Here is a 13,233-nt window from a genome sequence, read left to right as displayed (position 1 = left end):
TGGATAGTTCTGTAAATGTCTCTTAGGTTTGCTTGGTCCAGGTCTGAGTTCAAGTCCTGGATATCCTTGTTAATTTTCTGTCTCGTTGATCTGTCTAATATTGACAATGGGGTGTTAAAGTCTCCCACTATTATTGTGTGGGAGTCCAAGTCTCTTTGTAAGTCATTAAGAACTTGCATTATATATCCGAGTGCTCCTGTATTGGGTGCGTATATATTTAGGATCGTTAACTCTTCTTGTTGCATTGATCCTTTTAACATTATGTAATTGCCTTCTTTGTCTCTTTTGATCTTTGTTGGTTTAAAGTCTATTTTATCAGAGATGAGAATTGCAACTTCTGCTTTTTTTTGCTCTCCATTTGCTTGGCAAATCTTCCTCCATCCCTTTATTTTGAGCCTTTGTGTCTCCTTGCATGTGAGATGAGTTTCCTGGATACAGCACACTGATGGGTTTTGACTTTTTATCCGATTTGCCAGTCTGTGTCTTTTGATTGGGGCATTTAGCTCATTTACATTTAAGGTTAATATTGTTATGTGTGAATTTGATCCTGCCATTTTGATGCTAGCTGGCTATTTTGCCCGTTAGTTGATGCAGTTTCTTCATTGCGTTGATGCTGTTTACGATTTGGTATGTTTTTGGAGTGGCTGGTACTGGTTGTTCCTTTCTATGTTTAGTGCCTATTTTAGGAGCTCTTGTAAAGCAGGCCTGGTGGTGATGAAATCTCTGAGTACTTACTTGTTCGCAAAGGGTTTTATTTTTCCTTCACTTGTGAAGCTTAGTTTGGCTGAATATGAAATTCTGGGTTGAAAGTTCTTTTCTTTAAGGATGTTGAATATTGGCCCCCACTCTATTCTGGCTTGTAGGGTTTCTGCTGAGAGATCTGCTGTGAGTCTGATGGGTTTCCCTTTGTGGGTAAGCTGACCTTTCTCTCTGGCTGCCCTTAGCATTTTCTCCTTCATTTCAACCCTGGTGACTCTGACGATTATGTGCTTTGGGGTTGCTCTTCTTGAGGAATATCTTTATGGTGTTCTCTGTATTTCCTGGACTTCAATATTGGCCTGCCTTTGCCAGGTTGGGGAAGTTTTCCTTGATAATATCCTGAAGAGTGTTTTCCAGCTTGGATTCATTCTCTCCATCACATTCAGGTACACCTATCAAACGTAGATTAGGTCTTTTCACATAGTCCCATATTTCTTGGAGACTTTGTTCATTCCTTTTTACCCTTTTTTCTTTAATCTTGCCTTCTCGTTTTATTTCATTGAGTTGATCTTCGACCTCTGATATCCTTTCTTCTGCTACTTGGTCAATTCAGCTGTTGAAACTTGTGTATGCTTCGTGAAGTTCTCGTGTTGTGTCTTTAAGCTCCATCAATTCACTTATATTCCTCTCTATGTTGTCTATTCTCATTGGCATTTCGTCAAATCTTTTTTCAAGGTTCTTAGTTTCTTTGCATTGGGTTAGAACATGTTCTTTTAGCTCAGAGAAGTTTGTTATTACCCACCTTCTGAAGCCTGATTCTGTCAATTCATCATACTCATTCTCCATTCAGCCTTATTCCCTTGCTCATGAGGAGTTGTGATCCCTTGTAGGAGAGGCGTTCTGTTTTCGGGTGTTTTCATCCTTTTTATGCTGGTTTCTTCCCATTTTTTTGGATTTATCTACCTGTCGTCTTTGTAGTTGTTGACTTTCAGATTGGGTCTCTGAGTGGACGTCCAGTTTGTTGATGATGGAGTTCTTTCTTCCTGTTTCTTAGTTTTCCTTCTAACAGTCTGGCCCCTCTGCTGTAGGACTGCTGAGGTCCACTCCAGGCCCTGCTTGCCTGGGGATCGCCTACAGCGGCTGCAGAACAGTAAGGGTTGCTGCCAGTTTCTTCTTCTGCTGTCTTTGTCCTAAAAGGATACCCACCAAAAATCAGTCTGGGCTCTCCTTTATGAGGTGACTCTTTGGATATATGGGGTCAGGGAGCTGCTTGAGAAGACAGTCTGTCCTTTATAGGAGCTCAAGTGCTGAGCTGTGAAGTCCGTTCATTTAGAGCTTCTCGGCAGGTGCGTTTAAGTCTGCTGCAGCAGAACTCATAAACCCCTTTTTTTTCCAGGTTCTCTGTCCCTGGGAGTTAGGGCTTTATTTATGAGTTTCCATTGTTCTGTTGCCTTTTTTTCAGGGCTGCCCTGCCCAGCGAGGAGGCAGCCTAGTCACTGTCTGCCTGCAGAGGCTTTGCTGAGCTGCTGTGGGCTCTGCCCAGCTGCTGTGTGAACATCCCTGCAGTCCTGTTTATACAGGTGTAGTTAGAACTGCCTTGGCAATGGCGGCCCACCTCTGTAATGGCAGACTCTCTCTGCAATGGCGGACTACCTCCGTAGTGGTGGGGTGCCTCGGTAATGGCAGATGCCCCTCCCCCACAGAGCTGGACCTTCCCGGGTTCAGCTGTGCTTGCTGTGAAACTGTCAACCCAGAGCATTTCCAATTGCTGTTTTTTTTGTGGGGGTGGGACCAGCCGAGCCTGATCACCTGGCTCCCTGCCTCAGAGCCTTTTTTTTAGTGGAATGGTCGACTCTCTCCCAGGTGTTCCAGTTGCCTGTTGAAAAGGTGCTGGGATCTTTGTGATTTCCCATGTGGCGACCCACTGCGCCAGCTGAAACAGCGGTACTTTTTTGCCCGGGAATCTCCTGGCCTGGCTCCCTGTTTCAGTCCCCTTTTTAATCAGATGAATGGGCGACTCTGCCTTCCCAGAGCTCCAATCGCCAGCTAAAACGGCGCCCAGACCCATGTATTTTGTAGGGAGAACCGCCACCCCAGGGTACTGGCAAAACAGCTGCACCGGCCAAACCAGCCACGCTGGTGACCTGTGGGGCTCCTCCGCCTGGGAATCTCCTGGTCTGTGGGCAATAAAAATCTGTCCGGAAATGGGGCGTCCACTCACCCTCTGTGCTTTCACTGGGAGCTGCAATCCTGAGCTGCTCCTAATCGGCCATCTTGGGTCCCTCCTCTTCTTTATATCTTCTGTTTCACTGCTGAGAGATTCTGTTTTTTCATTTGTTTCACATGCAGTTGTCATTGCTCATTGAAGTATTTTTATAATGGATACTTTAAAATCTTTGTCACAGAATTCTAACATTCCTGTCATTTTTGGTGTTGGTATCTGCTGATTGTCTTTTTAAATTCAAGTTGAGATTTTCCTGGTTCTTGGTATACAGGTATTGATCGACTTACGACCTATGCAACTTAACGACCATTTGACTTTACGACCACAATCGCTAGCCACGACTGCTCTGCGTCTGGCAGCGCAAACGTTGCCCAGCTGGGCATACAACAGTGCGGACCAGCTTCCAGCAGCACTACCATCTCTGCATGCATATAGCCTACTCAACTTACGACCAAATCGTGTTATGACCAGTCTGTCAGAACCAATCGTGGTCGTAAGTCGAGCACTAGCTGTATTGAGTGATTTTAAACCTCGACATTTGGGGTATTATATTATAATACTCTGGATTTTACTTAAACTTCTGTTTTAGCTGGTTTCCTCTTACACTGTTGTGGCAGAGGTAGGAAGGGAGCTGTCTCATTACTGCTAGGTGGAGGTAGAAGTCCTGGTTCTCCACTCAGCTCCCTCCATGCTTAGAGAATTAGGAATCCTTCATTACTATTCCTTGCATGGCCTCTACTGACACCAGAGGTGGAAGGGTGGTGGCCTCGTTACCACTGGGTGGTGAAAGGCCTGATTTTCCACTGGGCTTCATCTGACACCACTGCACCAGGGAGAGGAGGGAATAGGGGGCACCTTGTTACAGCCTGACAGAGAAGGCTCCCCCTCAGCCTTAGTGGGGGTTTGGTTTCAGTGTTCTCTGTGCTATTTGTCTGGAGTAGAACTGTTACTGTCTAAAAGTGTTTTGTCTTCCTAGGCTGCCCTTTAGTTAGAAAGAACAGGCTTTTTTTTGTTGGGGTTGGATTTTTTGAATTTTTCTGTTTGTTTGCTTATTTGTTTTTTGGTCTGCATCCATTGGCATTTCCTGGTTGCAGGCTTCTTCACACCTCCAAATCTGAGATAATATGAAACAAAAAGAAAACCCAGGGAAATCCTCACTGTGTCATTCCTTGGGTCCTGAAGTTCCTAGCCAGCCTGCCTTCTGCCCTCTACCTTTCAGAGTCTTTTTATGTTTGTTTTGTATATAATGTCCAGGCTTTTTTTGATGTATTCATGGAAAGATTGGAAAAAGTACATCTACTCCATCTTCCCAGAAGCAGTTACTAGTGGTTGTTATATAAGTTTTAATTATTACTTGTCACTGTTTACTATATGTTAAGTACTAGTCTAAGTGTTTTACATACATTTATTTATTTAATCCTCACAATAATGATATGAAATGCAGATTATTGTCACCATTTTACATATGAAGAAGCTGTGGTACTGAAAGGTCAAGCAGCTTTCTCAAGACATATAGCTGCTAAGTGACATAGTCAGCATTTGAACCCAGGTCTGATTCCAGAGCCTGTTTTCTTTAACACTTGATAATTCTGTTTCTTTGGGTATCAGCCTCAATATACTGATATTATTTAAAACTATTAAATAAGTTCATGAGTAGGACATAATGTAATTAATTAATTGTGTACTATAGATTATAAGCGCCCAGCCGGTTAGCAGAGGGAGAAATCAGTATAATTTGAGATCATCAAGGAAGATATCTTGGAGTTCATGGGATTTGAACTGGTTAAGAGAGATTAATGGAATTTGGATAGACAGAGAAAGACAAGGATTAGGAAAAGCCTCAAGAATGATTCTTGGCTAGGTGTGGTGGCTCTTGCCTCTAATCTCAGCACTTTAAGAGGCTGAGGTGAGGAAATCACTTGAGCCTGGTCATTTAGATCAGACTAGGCAACATAGTGAGAACCCTGTCTCTACAAAGAAATAATTAGTTGGGTTTGGTAACACATACCCGTAGCCCTAGCTACTTGAGATGCTGAAGCAGGAGGATCATTTGAGCCCAGGAATTCAAGGCTACAGGGAGCTATGATTGTGCCACAGCACTCCAGCCTGGGCAGCAGCAAGACACTGTCTTTAAAAAAAAAAAAATCCTGTCTATAAATGAGTGGATAAAGAAAGAGGTTGGGGGTGAAGAAGAGTTGAATTTTATACACATTAAGTCTAAGTCCCTGCAGAAAATCCAAGTGATAATGAAATTGGTTATATGGGTTTGGACTAGATTCATAGTCATCAAAGCCATGGGATCATGAGAGGATAAAAGGAGACAGCAATTTAGGACAGAATCCTGTGGAATATTAAAGTGATAGGCAGAGGAATAGGAGCCTACTGAGGGGACTGTTGAGAAGAAGCCAATTAATAAGGAAAATTAACTACTTTATGAGAGAAAATAATCCAAAAAATTGAATTAAGACAAAAGGTAATAGGATCCAGAGCAGAGGTGGAAGAATTAGCCTTAACTAGGAGGGAAACATCTATTTTGACAAGCAAAAAAATGAAAAGAGGGCTGGGAATGAAGAATGGTTTATAGGTTTAGAAGCAGAATGCTGGGGGCTTGCTTCCGTTTCCCTGTGAACTATGAAGTAATGTCATTTGTTACAAGCGAGATGGGAAGTGGGGGAGGTTGGAAGTTTGAGAGTAGTGGAGAAAGTAATGGCCCCTGTAGGCTGGGCATGGTGATTCACACTTATAATCCCAACACTTTGAGAGGCCGAGGCAGGAGGATCACTTGAGCCCACCCAGCCTGGGCAACAGAGGGAGACCCCCATTTCTACAAAAAAAGAAAAAAGAAAAGAGAGAGGAAGGAAGGAAGGAGAAAAGAAAAGAGAAAAGAAAAGGCAAAAAAAGGAAAGAAAGATTAGCTAGGCATGGTGGCATACACCTGTGGTCTCAACTACTTAGGAAGGATACTGAGGCAGGAGAATATGCTTGAGCCCAGAGGTCAAGACCTCACTGAGCCATGATCACACCTTTGCACTCTCCAGCCTGGACAACAGAACAATACCTTGGAAGAAGAAGAAGAAGAAAAGTAAGTAGCCCTGTGGAGTAAGATAGAGAACTGAATATGGAAACCATTGGAATGATAAGAGAAATTGGGAGTGTATTTGAGGAGGTTGGTAGCTATAATTAATGTATTAGTGTCAGTTTGCACTGTTGTGAGGTTTTTTTGTGTTTTGTTTTTCTTTTTTTTTTTTTTCTATCACCCAGGTTGGAGTGCAGTGGCTCAATCTTGACTCACTGTGACATCCGCCTCCCAGGTTCAAGTGATTCTCCTGTCTCAGCCCAAGTAGCTGAGACTACAGGCATGTGCCACCACACCCAGCTAATTTTTATATTTTTAGTAGAGATGGAATTTTGCCATGTTAGCCAGGCTTGAACTCCTGATCAGTCTTGAACTCCTGATCTCAAGTGATCTTCCCGCCTCGGCCTCCCAAACACTGAGATTACAGGTGTGAGCAACCACGCCTGACCTGTTGTACGGGTTTTGATAGAAATGTTAAGCAATTCTGGTTGAATTTAGAAAGGACAGGCAGTTGGGTTCATCTAGAATTAGGGTTTTGCCATTGGTTAAAATGAAAGAATGGTTGTGCAAAGTAGAGCTAAAGTGAGTAGAAGAAAGTGGATGTGATAAAGATAATTTTGTGAGTAGAACAATGGGAAATTACTGTTAGCTTCTAATTTCTCTGTGGAGTATGAGATGAAATCATCAGAAGAGATGTAAAAATGAGAAGTTTTGAGATTCTGAGTGATTACTACCAGACTAGGTTTGCAGATACAAAGGTAAATGATAATAAGACAAAACTCCTACTGTTGGGTAATTTACAGTTAGTGTGACAAAATTTAAGACAGCTACAGAAGAAGGGATTTCAAGGTGAGTGAAAGAAAGCCAGAGTTTCTCAGAGAAACTGAGATTGGAAACCATGAATTTGTAATAGAATACATTGACAAGTTTGTAACATTTCTTTAGTATGCTTCCAAGGCCTGAGGAAAGTCAACTAGCTGGCCTTCCTTACCCTGCAAGGTAATAGCACTTGAAATAAGGCTGCATAGCCACCTTAGGTATCTTTAAAGAAGGAATTTTTGAAATTGAATTTTAATGCTCAGAAAAGAGTAAAGTACAGTGTCTGAAAGGATGGGCCTAAGTATTTCTGAGCTCAAATACAGTAGCATAAAGGGTGGATTTTATAATTATTTCAGTTAGAGATTCTTATGATTTAATGACCTTTTATGGCAGTATGAGTAAGGTCTACAATAAGAATGGGGTTTAGGATGCTGATGAGAAAGTAGAGTAAGGTAAGCAGGAGGATTATAAACTTGGGGAAAAGAATGGATGAAAAAAATGGTCTTAAACCCAGATTAAGATTTTCTCAAATCATGGTAAATGCTAGAGAATCATGTCATTTCCCTGTTTAAAATTCTTGGGTGGGTTTTTGTTGAACCTGTTGGCTGCTTTTCTTTCAGTTTCAGTTAAAATGTCATCTCCTTAGGCCATTCTTAACCATACCATCTAAAATGGTCACTCTTCTCTCCTCCCCTCTCCACACCCCTGAATGTACATCACATTTTAGTTCTTTTCTCAAGCAGTACCATAGGAAGAAGTTATTTTGTCTACTTATTTATTACCTGCTTCTCTCTTATAAATATAAGCTCCATGAGGACAGGGCCCTGTCTCTCTTATTTAGTATAGTATTTTCAGTACCTAAAACAGTGTCTAGTACATAGCAGTGCTCAATAAATATTTGATAAGTGATTGATTAATCCAAAAAATAAAATAATGCTTTCTTTTTTTTTTTGAGACAGGTTCTCACTCTGTCACCCAGGCTGGAGTGCAGTGGTGTGATCTTAGCTCACTGCAACTTCTACCTCCCAGGCTCAGGTGATCCTCATACCTCAACCTGCAGAGTAGCTGGGACTACAGACATGCACCACCACCCTCGGCTAATTTTTTGTATCTTTTGTAGACATGGGTTTTCACCATGTTGTCCAGGCTGGTCTCAAACTCCTGGGCTCACACAATCTGCCTGCCTTGGCATCCCGAAGTTCTGGGATTACAGGCATGGGCCACCGTGCCCTGCCAAAAATCAGTAAAATTTTACCTGAATTAATTTTTCTAAGTACTCAGTTAGGATCTTAGTATTAAAATAAGTGATTAGATTTAAGGATTCTTTATTTGTGTGGCTCTCTATATCATCTAAAAATTACTGTTACATTTAGCAGTGTGGTAGACATTTAAACTTTCTCATTTGGCTTATTGTTTTTGAGGAGAAAAAGTAATCATCTTGGACCACAGTTTATTTCTTAATGATTGTCTGGCAATATCTGTGGGGTTAGTTGTACTTTAAAGCATTGAAGTACAAATCTTCATATGTGAGTATCATGATAGGGATATTGATTTAAAGCAGTAGTTATAAATTTACAGCAAGTTTTTTGTTTGTTTGTTTGTTTTTTTGAGATAGGGTCTTATTCTGTTGCCCAGGCTGGAGTGCAGTGGCATGATCTCGGCTCACTGCAAACTCTGCCTCCCAGGTGCAAGTGATTCTTGCGCCTCCACTTTCCACATGAACAGCACCAAAGCCACTATACGACCTATTCTCACATGCAGCCCTCAAATAATCTGGACTGGAATGATTCACACCTGCTTTTTCACACAAACTGGTTTAGATTTATTTGTCATTCTCATTTATTAAAGCTACTGAATATTTTCTGCCATCTTTGCTGAATTTAAACAAGTTACAGCAACCAGTCTCTGTACAACTTTATACCCATACAACCCTACCCTGTTGCTTTAAACTAGTGTAGGAGATGATTGAGGATGAGCTCCTTGTTACTTTTTTTTTTTGAAACAAGGTCTCTCTCTGTTACCCAGGCTGGAGTGCAGTGGCATGATATGGCTCACTACAGCCTCAACCTCCCAGGCTCAAGCCATCCTTCCACCTCAACTCCCAGGTAGCTGGAACTACAGGTATGTACTATCACGCCTGGCTAATTTTTTTTATTTTTAGTAGAGACAGGGTTTTACTATGTTGCCAGGGCTAGTCTAACTCCTTGGCTCAAGCAGTCTTCCCACTTTGGCTTCCCAAAGTTCTGGAATTACAGGTGTGAGCTACTGTGACCAGCCTCCCTGTTACTTAAATGAAGTGATTTTAACTGGGCAACCATGTAACTAGGGAGAGTTATATAGGATTTGATGTCTGTATTCTGAATGATCTGATAATGAGCCTCTATCTAGTGGTTAAAGGAGTTTCTCAACCAGTGATTTTAAACAAACACTCTTGGTACATTTTCCACTTCAGTCATTGCTCTGCCTTCACCCTAACACTCCATGGTTTTATATCTTGTTCCTTCTGATTCGGGTCTTGGTTGTGAGGGTTAGTTATAAAGCTTATAAAAATTTATTTTTTCTGTCTTTTGAGTTTCCTTTCACCCTCATACAAATAGGCTGCCTTCTGTGTAGGCTTCTGCCATGGGTCCCAACTATTGCATAATAAAATGACTTGAATTCTTCAAAGTTTAAAATGTTTTGACTACATGTGTTACTTTTTGCTTATTGTAAACAGTCTACCCTAAATACAGTTCCTTAAAGTTCTTTTGTGTTTTTTACCTATGTTCTTCCTCTCTTATCCAAGGGATATTGGACAGGGTTGAGGAGCAAATGTAACATAGTATCCTGAATTTCTGGCCTATCCTTTGGAATTCTTTGTGTTGCCAATCAGTATATCCTTGCTGACCATACTGAATAATATTATCCTTAAAGAAGAAAAAAATGTCCTAGACAGTAAACTGGAAGGTAGTCAAATAATTTTTTTAATTCCTCAGAGTAATGGCTTATCATTTTTGGATGTTATACTGTTTGTCCATTGGTTTTACCTATCATACCTTAGTGCCTTTCCATTGTACTCTGGCCTCATAGGAGGCGTTTCTTCTTCAGTTTAACATTACTAAAAAGAAGCTGTGTAAATAGAGCTGGAAGTGGTTTTGTTTTGTTTGTTTATTTTTAATCACAGTCTGCTATCTATGAAACTCATTGCTGTAATATACAGAAAGAACTTCATTGAGCAGAATGATATAGGATTGATTAATATTGGCTACAAAAAGAAAAGATATAGAATACAAACATGCTGTGTGCAAGACTTGACCAGCTGTCATTTGAAAAAGTGAGCAGAACGATGTATTCTTTTTTTCTGTCAATTACTGAAAAAAAAAGTATTGAAATCTCCACTAAAATAGCTAATTTACCCATGTCTTCTTTCAATTGTTTTTGCTTCATGTATTTTGAAGCTCTGTTATTAAATACATATACATTTGTGATTATTATCTTTCTATTGATCCTTTATATCATTATAAAATGTCCTTTATCTCTAGTAACATTCCTTGTCTTACAGTTTATTTTGTTTTATATTAATATAGCCACACTAGCTTCTTTATAATTATACTGAGACAATAGGCATAAGCCCAATTTGTACCAGGCAAACCAGTTACTCTGCTTGTAATGCCTGTGGTGCTTTTTTCCCCCATGAATGATCTTCTCCCCAACATTTCATGCAGAAGGATAGTTATTTAGGTTGATTTCTTCCATGAAGTTGACATCACATGATCCCCTGAACTTCTTGATTTTGGACTTGTGCACTGTACTTAAGGATTGTGTTTAATTATGTATTGTCACTGCTCAAATTTAGCACATTGTTCAAAAGATGTTATTTGACTGTTTGCTTGAATGATTGGCTGAGTGAATGAATGGATAATTTATAAAATCATTTTAGGAGAACTTATGAACTATGTGAAAGGGAAGGAAAAGTACAAGTTGTAGAACATTAGACTAAGCAAGATTCAGCACTAAGTGATCAGGGTAGTTTTTTTTTTAACAGATTATAGGAAATCAGGAGGAGCATAATTTTTAGGAGAAAGATGAGTTCAGTTTGGAACAGACTGAGTTTGAGGTGACTTCTTGAGGGGATGTCCAGCAGGCAGTTGGAAATGTAAGTCTGGAGCCTAGATTTCTGGAGATATTCTTTTGGGTATTACCAGCAAAAAACAATTATTGACATATTTTAAGCTGTTTTAGTTCTTACCATCATTTTATCTCCTGAAGATAATCATGACAGCCTCCTAACTAATCTTTCTGCCTCTGTTCCAGTTTCTCTCTTTCAGTCCATTCTCCATGTTTTAAAAAGGATGATCTTTCTAAACATAGATCTGATCATGACATTTCCTTATATAAAATAACCGTTTAGCCTTGTGCATTGGCATGTACCTGCAGTCCCAGCTACTTAGGAGGCTGAGGAAGGACTGCTTGAGCCCAGGAGTTTGAGGCCAGCCTAGGCAATACAGCAAGACCCTGTCTCTAAAAAATAAATAAATACAATTTAAAGACAAAATAACCCTTTAATGGCTTTTCCTTGTCTTCAGAATCAAAACTCTTTACCTGTTTCCTTCATAATCTCATCCCTCCCTATCTCTTCAAGATAATTTCTGCATTCTCTTTTTTATAATCTAAGCTTCAGCCATGTAGGACCATTTATAATTCCATATATAGAGACCACATTATAGTGCTGGTGTTAGAGGTGGTATTGATACTACTAATAATAGCAATATTTTTTCAACAAATGTTACAATTGTGTCTGTTATTACTCTAAGCAGTTTATATGTAATAAAAAATAGCTAACACTTAACACGTACCATGTAGCAGCACTTTTTAAGAGCTTTACACTTTTCCACATTTATGAGGGTTGTCTTCTTAAAATCAATTAAACATTCAGACTCACAAGCCTGTAACAGGCCACACTTGAGATCAGTCTACTCAAAAGTATATAGGACAGTAGCCAAAGCTTGCTAGCAAGATATTCATCTTCAGTAAGACCTTGTAGCAGTTCTCAGAACTGGCTACACAGTTGTCCATGAGCTACACTTTGCCTTCATTTTCCTGGGTAATGCTCAGGTATAAAGGAATGAGATCCACATTGGATGGATTTAGGAGTTGCCCTGTATATAAATCCTCATATTCCACAGGAGCTGGTATCTCTTGTAGCAAATTCCATAGGCATAGTAGTCAGAGTCCCTTTAAGGGCCATGCTAAATTACAAGAGTCACTACACTTAGGAAAGCCCACAGATTTGGCTTCCAACTAGGTATTTATAATTCTTCCTGTTCTTAACAATCAGGAGTCATTTTCAATCATACTGTTGTTAAGGAACATAACCTACATTTTACCTTTATCAGATTTTCAGGGGAACATAGTTAGAAATTGAATGAAAAGTCAACACTTTGAGAAGCCAAGGTGGGCGGATCATGAGGTCAGGAGATCGAGACCATCCTGGCTAACATGGTGAAACCCTATCTCTACTAAAAATACAAAAAATTAGTTGGGCGTGGTGGCATGTACCTGTAGTCCCAGCTACTCAGAAGGCTAAGACAGGAGAATCTGAGAGGTGGAGGTTGCAGTAAGCTGAGATTGCACCACTGCATTCCAGCCTGGGTGACAGAGCAAGACTCCATCTCAAAAAAAAAAAAAAGTCAAAGTCTCATATAAAACAGTCCCTTTACCTACACATATATTAACTAATGGATTTCTCACTACAATGAAGTAGTTACTATCATTCCAGGTACTGGAATTTATTACTTACCGAAGAAGTTACAACTTGCCGAAGGTCACAAAACTAATTATAAAGATGGCAGAATATGATGAACCTCAAAATAACTATGCTGGGTAAAAGAAGCATAACTATATATGGTATGATTTCACATATATAAAATTCTGAGAAATGAAAATTAATGTATAGTGACAAATCAGTTGTTGTCTGGAAATGGAGGTCAGGGAACCAGGGGTATGAAGATAGCTTTGGGGGTGATAGGTTCACTATCTTGTTTGTGAAGACAGTTTCATGAGTACATACATGTGTCAAAACTTAACAAATTGTACCCTTTAAATATGTGCAATTATAATGTGTCAATTATACCTTAATAAATCAGCTTTAAAAAAATACTAGAGGTTTTTTTGGATCCAAGATGGCCGTTTAGGAACAGCTCAGGATTGCAGCTCCCAGTGAAAGCGCAGAGGGTGAGTGGACGCCGCGTTTCTATTGCCCACAGACTAGGAAATTCCCGGGCGGAGGTGCTCCACGGTCGCCAGCGCAGCGGTTTCGGCCAACGCGGCTGTGCTGGCCAGCGCCGCTGCTTTGCCCCGCGCAGCTGCTTTGTCGGCGCCCCGGAGCCGCGGTTCTCCGTACAAAATACACTGGTCTGGGGGCCCTTTTGGCTGG

At 40.4% G+C, this 13,233-nt stretch overlaps 1 protein-coding gene across 1 annotated transcript in view; it reads left to right on the top strand.

The window, feature by feature from the left end:
- The window catches only part of ZSWIM5 (zinc finger SWIM-type containing 5), a 184,365-nt gene that overhangs the window by 70,515 nt on the left and 100,617 nt on the right, over positions 1–13,233 (top strand). The window lies entirely within an intron of this gene.

The sequence above is a fragment of the Cebus imitator genome, unplaced genomic scaffold (assembly GCF_001604975.1).
Source record: "Cebus imitator isolate Cc_AM_T3 unplaced genomic scaffold, Cebus_imitator-1.0 Scaffold129, whole genome shotgun sequence".
Taxonomy (NCBI): Eukaryota; Metazoa; Chordata; class Mammalia; order Primates; family Cebidae; genus Cebus; species Cebus imitator.
The sequence above is the reverse complement of the archived record's forward strand: the minus strand, read 5'-3'. Positions and strand labels throughout refer to the sequence as shown.